The sequence below is a fragment of the Pollachius pollachius genome (assembly GCF_949987615.1).
Source record: "Pollachius pollachius genome assembly, chromosome: 15".
NCBI lineage: Eukaryota > Metazoa > Chordata > Actinopteri > Gadiformes > Gadidae > Pollachius > Pollachius pollachius.
In genome coordinates, this window is record NC_136948.1 from 9,619,348 (window position 1) to 9,626,847 (window position 7,500).

The window sequence follows — 7,500 nt, forward strand, 5'->3', positions numbered from 1 at the left end:
CAAGAGTGGAATTCCTTCATTCATTTTAAAGTGCAACCTGCATTGTGTTTTGCACGTGCATATGCGTGAACGCATGTCTATCGATGCCTGTGTGTGTGTGTGTGTTGGTTTGTCTGTGTGTGTGTGTGTGTGTGTGTGTGTGTGTTTGCTGGCCTGTGTGGTTTTATGTGTGTGTGTTTGTTTGCGTGTGTGTGTGTGTTTGTGTGTGTTTGCTGGCCTGTGTGGTTTTGTGTGTGTGTGTGTTTGCTGGCCTGTGTGGTTTTGTGTGTGTGTGTGTTTGTTTGTGTGTGTGTGTGTGTGTGTGTGTGTGTGTGTGTGTGTGTGTGTGTGTGAATGTGTGTGTTTGCCGGCCTGTATGGTTGTGGTTGTGGTTGTGTGTCAGTGTCTGTGTGGGGATGTGTGTGTGTGTGTGTGTGTGTTTGGATGTACGTATGTGCAGATCTATGTGTGTGTGTGTTTGTGTGGATGTACGTATGTGTGTGTGTCTGGAGAACAAAGTGTGTCTGCCCTGAGCGGTGCTCCAGACGTTACGTCCCTCTCCTTCTGCTCCTCCTCCTCCTCCTCTGGAACCGACCCAAAGGAGGTCGGCCGCCCCGGCACTCCTCCCCTGTCCTGGGGAAGCACCAGTGTGAGGCGTGAGCAGGGCGTGGGGGTCTGGAAGCCAGGCTCCACCCCAAACTTTCAACAGATCAGGGCTTGCACGCGTTCAAGGACCCTGCATGGGAGAATGGTGAAAGGGTACATTCTGCAGACGGAGCAACCCTCCGAGCCGCGCCACGGCTGAATACTAAGCACTCTTCCCGGAATATAAACGTGTGAATCTGGGTACAGGCTGGGATAAAGGATTTAGTGAACAAGTATTGATTAAACTTAACTGCGTACAATATTAAAGGTTTGCCAGAGCCAGCGTACGAGAAAATAAGACACGGAAGAATATCAAAAAGGGAAAGAAAAATACATTTGAGTCAAAATAAAGAAATTACATAAGCTGATAACATTTTAGCCTGTTTCATTCAAATATAAGTAAAATAGGTAGACCAAAAATGTGTCCATATTTCAATGATGACTTGAAGCTAGCTATTTTCCCAGGGGTCTCTACAGGCAGCGCTACGTCGGATGGATAGGCTTATATCAATAAGTCATCAGCTGGCTTCACTTAGCTTAGCATTAGCTCTGTGTTATTACACCAAGTTATGTAACCAACGACATTAAGGTCATCTGGATTGACCTTTCTAGGAATGTACTCACACACACACATTGATGCATAGGTGCACACTCATACGTATGCACACGCACACATTTAAAGTTACACAGCCTCCAGCTTATGATTTACATTCCTCCACCACCCTCCCAGTGTTTGTGTTTTTATGCATGTGTGTGTGCGTGTTTGTAGGTGTGTGTGCTTGATTGTGTGTGTGCGTGCATGCGTGCTTGTGTGTGTGTGTGTGTTTATGTATTTTTGTTATTTCTTATTTTGTACCTTGTATCTTCCGCACGGTATATGTGCTTGTTTGAATGAGGCCGTGTGTGTGTATTTGTGTGCTTGTGTGTTTTTGTATGCATGCACCAACCCAAACACTTATGATTGTTTACTGTCATCAACTGAAAGGCACAACATACGCATCACAAAGTCTGTTCAAATTAATTAACAAACAAAATGAGGCAGCCCTCCAAACACGGTCAAGCACCTGCCAGTATGTATTCAATATCATTAATGCACACTTACATAGCCAACAGCATAGCAAGCACACTTAGCTAGTGGCTGCATCCTATTCTGGATACCGTAATAACCCTGATAGATGCACAACACATTTTTACACACAGGGCTGTGTGTGTCATGCGTGTTTGGGCAGTGGTAGGATGTGTGTCGGTGACGCTAAGGATGATGGAGTCATACAGGAAGTTCACACACATACACACGCACAAACACAATTTATCACCAAGTCATTAGACTTGAGTCACCGAAGATACCCCTGTTTGTGTGTGTGTGTGTGTGTGTGTGCGTGTGTGTGTGTGTTTGTGTTGTGTCTGTGCTTTTGTATAATATATATATGCCAATGCTATTTACTCTCTCTCTCTCTCTCTCTCTCTCTCTCTCTCTCTCTCTCTCTCTCTCTCTCTCTCTCTCTCTCTCTCTCTCAATTTCTCCTTCTTTCAGTCTCTCGCTCTCATTCCTGTGCCTTCTGTCTACCTCTCCTATTCTCTTTCACATTCCTTCCTCTCTCATGGATCTGTTCAGGCTGTACAAGTATGTGTTAGGGTTTTCTTCAGGAGTTATTAGAACACAAATCACTGTGTTTGTGTTGTTATGACCATAGCCGAATACACACTCTTTATGTATCTTATGTGTGTGTGTCTGTGTGTCTGTTTGTGCAAGTGTGTATGGAAGGACAGATAACATTACCTTGTGGCCACTTACATAACTTCCAGGCAATTGCCACGTCACACAAGTTAGCCAGACACACACGCAAACACATGCACGCACAATAACACACACACACACACACACACACACACACACACACACACACACATAAATACTAAACACATGGAGGCACACACTAATGCAAATCTGTCTTGATGGTCAGCTGCTTGTACAGAGAATGTGTTTGTGAGAGTGCTTGTTATGGCCACAACTAGCAATTGTTTCCACTGGTGAAAAACTGTTTTTAGTGTTAGGTTGGTTTGCGATCAAATTGGCCGTAGATCGAATTGTCAATTGTTTTTTTTGCGTACGTTCGCTTACACTAGATAACGTTGGTTCCTGCAAAACAAAACATCTGGTACTGATTGTTTTCTATGTAGGTCAGCTCACAAACAGACTTCTTTCGTCAGATATCACCATTGAAGCATGCGCACCTTCACACTCATGCGCACAACCAAACACAAACACACACACACACACACAAACACACACTAAAACACACAATATTTTTTTAGAGGTACACACAAGCACATATACACACACTTACAAAAACTTTACATCTCCCCCCCCCCCCCCCCCTGCACACACACACACACACATACCCACACACAGTTGATAAACACACACTTTCTCAAGCGAACTTCGGTTCAATGTGGCCACCACATGTTGGGGAGAAAGAGGGGGACTGGGGACGACAGGAAGTGTGGGTTTTTTCGGTTGCTGTGATCCAGTCTTTTCAAGAAGCTTTGGGAGTCAACTGACTGCTGCTGTCCCAACCAGGATCCAATGGAAAGCATCTCACTTGTATAATCACATACACTCCACTGTGTGAGTGTGTGTGGTTGTGTGTGTGTGTGTGTGTGTGTGTGTGTGTGTGTGTGTGTGTGTGTGTGTGTGTGTGTGTGTGTGTGTGTGCGCGCGTGCACGTGTGCGTGTGTGTGTCATACTGTGAAGTCCGGACGGCAGCTGTATCTTACAGCTGTATCATGATGAATCATTGCATCATTTCCTCTGTGTGTGTGTCTGTGTATGGGCGCATGTCCTTGTGCATTCATATAGGACCAGCTGTGATATTTCATTTCAGTGTGTGTGTGTGTGTTTGGAGGGTCTTCTAATGAAGAGTGCACAGACCCTATCAAAGGTGTTTTTTAAATGTTTACATCTGTGTGTTTGCCGGTGTTTGAGTCCTTTTTGAGTCATGTGTGTAGGTAGAGGGCGGATGTTTTTAAGATTCGCTGCGTGTTTATGCTCGATGCATTACTCAAGGGAGGCTCATGGTAAACCATTTAACGCTCCGCGGTCTGTGTGTGTGTGTGTGTGTGTGTGTGTGTGTGATAATCCCAAAAAACAAACAAACCTTCACAACGCACAGGGGACGTTTAAACATGCAATTCTTTACTTCTCCGTATTGGTCATATTTCAGAAATATCAATTGGTGATGATGTACCTAATATTTGATCCTACATTTCGGTGTTTTTGTTAGGACTTGTCTCTCTCTGGACTGGCTGAACCCTTTTCTCTGTCGCTTCCACACACTTTTTTATTCAGCCCAATGAGTCCAGCGTACATCCTTAGAGGCCTTTGATGACATAATAGTAATGGCCTGTTGAGTTATTGGGTGATGTGTATTTGTGTGTAGGGGAGGGGAGGGGGGGGGTCCAACGTTGCCTAGGCAACCAGCCATCTGTGTGTGTGTGTGTTTGTGTGTGTGTGTGTGTGTCTGTGTGTGTGCGGCTGTCTACTCCAACGGCCACCGTGATGCGCCTCGTGCAGTTCCGCCGGAAACAAAGCTCATAACTGACCTTTTGACCCTGACCCTGACTTTTCCTGAGCACTGGGATGAAGGACGGCTGTGAATGGAACAGAGGGGAGGGCAGTGCTGGAAAGGGGAAGAGAAGGGGAGGGTTGGGGGCTAGTTCCCGCCTCTGGAATTCCGGGAGGATTATGGACAGGAAGTCTTGGCCTGGATGGGCGACATCCTCCAGTTTCTCCCAATGACCAACATCTATTCCGATATTCCAATGGTCCCGATCCAGATTTTGGCCGCGCGTCATTGGGAAGTGCAGGGTAGTGTAGTGGCCAGGAGGTTGGCCTTTAAGGTTCTTGGTTCAATCCAGAGTGTTCGCAGCCTGCGATGTAGAATCATGAGGATCTCCGTATCCAAGTGGCGTTCGGATCGTAACAAAAAAACATGCTAATTGAAAATTGAAGCAAACTGTTGCAACTGGTTGAACTTCTGGGAACTAGAGCGAAACGCTGTGCGGTAACAGCTTCAGCCATTGACTTAGGAAATTTCTCTCTAGGCGGTCTCTCTCTCTCTCTCTCTCTCTCTCTCTCTCTCTCTCTCTCTCTCTCTCTCTCTCTCTCTCTCTCTCTCTCTCTCTCTCTCTCTCTCTCTCGCTCTTGCCTTCTCTCGCTCTCTCCATCTTTCTCTCTAGCAGTGTAAGGTCTCTTGCCCGCCACCCAGAGAGGCGGGAGGAACTGATGGCCTCCTTGTAAACTCCTGCGCGTTGGGTAACGTCTCTCACAAGGGATGTCCTGTGAAGGCTGGCCCGGCTCCAGGCCTCTGAAGCCACCGTGGCTGGAGGTGCTCAGGAGCGGTGTGATGCGACGGCGGGGCAGATGCCATGCCATCACACACTCATTCACACAGGCACAGACATTCATACACAGACTCAGCTCAAATATACACACAGTCCTTTTCTGCGGCATTCTTGTCTTCTACTATTTTAGGACTTACACACTAATGTGTGTGTGTGTGTGTTTGTGTTTGTGTGTGTTTGTGTGTTTGTGTGAGAGAGAAAGAAAGAAGAAAGAGCGAGAGAGCACTGGAATGTTGCAGCTTAAGGATTGAAGAGCAGAGGGAGAGAGAGAGAGAGAGAGAGAGAGAGAGAGAGAGAGAGAGAGAGAGCAAGGGAGTCAAAGGGACAAAGGGTGTCTTGTGTTATGGGGAAGTGAGGGTAAGGACGTGGGGCTTTCAGCCTGCTGGGTCCAATCCTGGGGGCCTGTGTGTGTGTGTGTGTGTGTGTGTGTGTGTGTGTGTGTGTGTGTAGTGGAATGCTGCTGTTTGCTGACTGAAGAGCAGAGGGGCTGCCGAGACTGTCCAAACACGCCTGTTTGCAGAAAGTGAAAGGCTTCGTTCACACTGCAAGCCTTAATGCTCCATTCAGATAGCCCTATGTATATGGCCCCATTTTCGTTATGGTTGTTCACATTGTGTTTATAAATGCGGCCAATATCAGATTCCAGTGTGACGTATCGCATTCCGAACTGACCCGCCTGTGCAAAAGAAGAATAACAATGTCCCACGCAGTACCCAGGGAAGTAAACATGGTTGCCAAGCCACTGAAGTCGGCGTTTACCATTTAATTTAGAAGTCGATGTGTAGCAGTGTAGATCAGGTGTGGAAATTTTTTACACAGGGTGGATGATCTCGTTATCGGAGAACGGATCGTTTTATTTCCTTTTCATTTCTAAAGCAGGTTTGATGTATCTACACAAATAAAAAATCTAAAGTTTCACAATATCACGTAGGACTGCGTAGGTGTCAGCGTATTTTCTCGTCAGTCCGAGTCTGACTCGTTTACGCCAGACTTCCAAAGACACACAGCTTCCATAGTATGAGAGTAGCCTACAAATCAGGTGCTTTTGTAGGTGACAGGTTGCCAAAGATATCATTATTAATCTGCATCAAATATATTACCTCATTTGACAAGTACTATTTTCACCGTCCCTACAGTGACTCCATCGCAGCTGTCTCTGTTATTGTTTTTATTCTCTGGAGTGAGCCAGTGCAGAATTGTTATGAATGTCAATCTATAGTGACGTCAAAGTCGCATGAATTCCGACGTGACTGATCACACCGAGGTCGCATTGCAAAGAAATATGACCTGCATCTGATTCAGGACCACATATGAAAGTGGCCCATTCAACATATCAGATTCCATGTGATTTGTGCTGGAATAGGGCCACTTTTGCTTGAAGGGTGGACAAGGCGAGAGAGAGAGAGAGAGAGAGAGAGAGAGAGAGAGAGAGAGAGAGAGAGAGAGAGAGAGAGAGAGAGAGAGAGAGAGAGAGAGAGAGAGAGAGAGAGAGAGAGAGAGAGAGAGAGAGAGAGAGAGAGAGAGAGAGAGATTACAAATGTACAGCGATGGAGAGTAAAAAAAAAAGCTCACAAAGATGAGGTGAAAAAAAGAGAAAATTCAAATAATAAATGAGTGTGTGAAAAGCTATCGTGGAAAAATAGAGTGTGTGTTGACCCTTCTCTCAATGCTCAATGAAGACTTTTATATCCCATGGAACCTTAGGGAGCGTGCTGAAAGACTCCTCTCTCTATACCTGTGTGTGTGTGTGTGTGTGTGTGTGTGTGTGTGTGTGTGTGTGTGTTGGCTGGGGAGGCAATGAAAAATGATGGTAAAAAGAGGGATGATGAGGGTGAGGGGTTTCCATGTTACTACTACCTAGAGCATCAACTACTTCATAGTCATCAATATCATTTAACAATAATTATAATTAATAATTCATATTTCCACTTTCAGTATTGCTATAATGCTGTTAGTAATGACAGAGAGAGAGAGAGAGAGGGAGAATGAGATACTGAGACAGAGGGATCAGAGAGAGACACTTAATGACAGAGCAAGAGAGAGAGAGAGAGAGAGAGGAAGAAAGACTTAATTAGAGGGAGCAGGCATGCCATATACTCAGAATAAGAAACACACAGTTTAAATAAAAAATATATACATATTTTATTTTTTTCTTTTATTTTAGTTAGGCTATTGCTTTGTAACCTAGTTACATATAACATTCATGCAAAAATAATGAATTTCAGGCAGAGAAATTCAGAGACAGAGACCGAGACAGAGAGACCTTAACAGCAGGTCAGGTCTCCTGACCTGCTCCTGACATTCAGCCAGTGCCATGTCGACACTGGCTGAATGTCATCAGGCCAGTCAAAGTTGTGTAAATGGTGCTGCGCGGCTCTGCTTTCATTTAATAACATTCCCTTTGTGTATGTGTGTGTGTGTGTGTGTGTTCAATTTGATTTAATATGCGGCCTTACTTAGTGCAGCAGCCTC

General features: G+C 45.3%; 1 protein-coding gene across 1 annotated transcript in view; it reads left to right on the top strand.

Annotated features, from left to right (window-relative positions):
- The window catches only part of fndc3ba (fibronectin type III domain containing 3Ba), an 89,420-nt gene that overhangs the window by 33,486 nt on the left and 48,434 nt on the right, over positions 1–7,500 (top strand). The gene's annotated exons all lie outside the window — the stretch shown is intronic.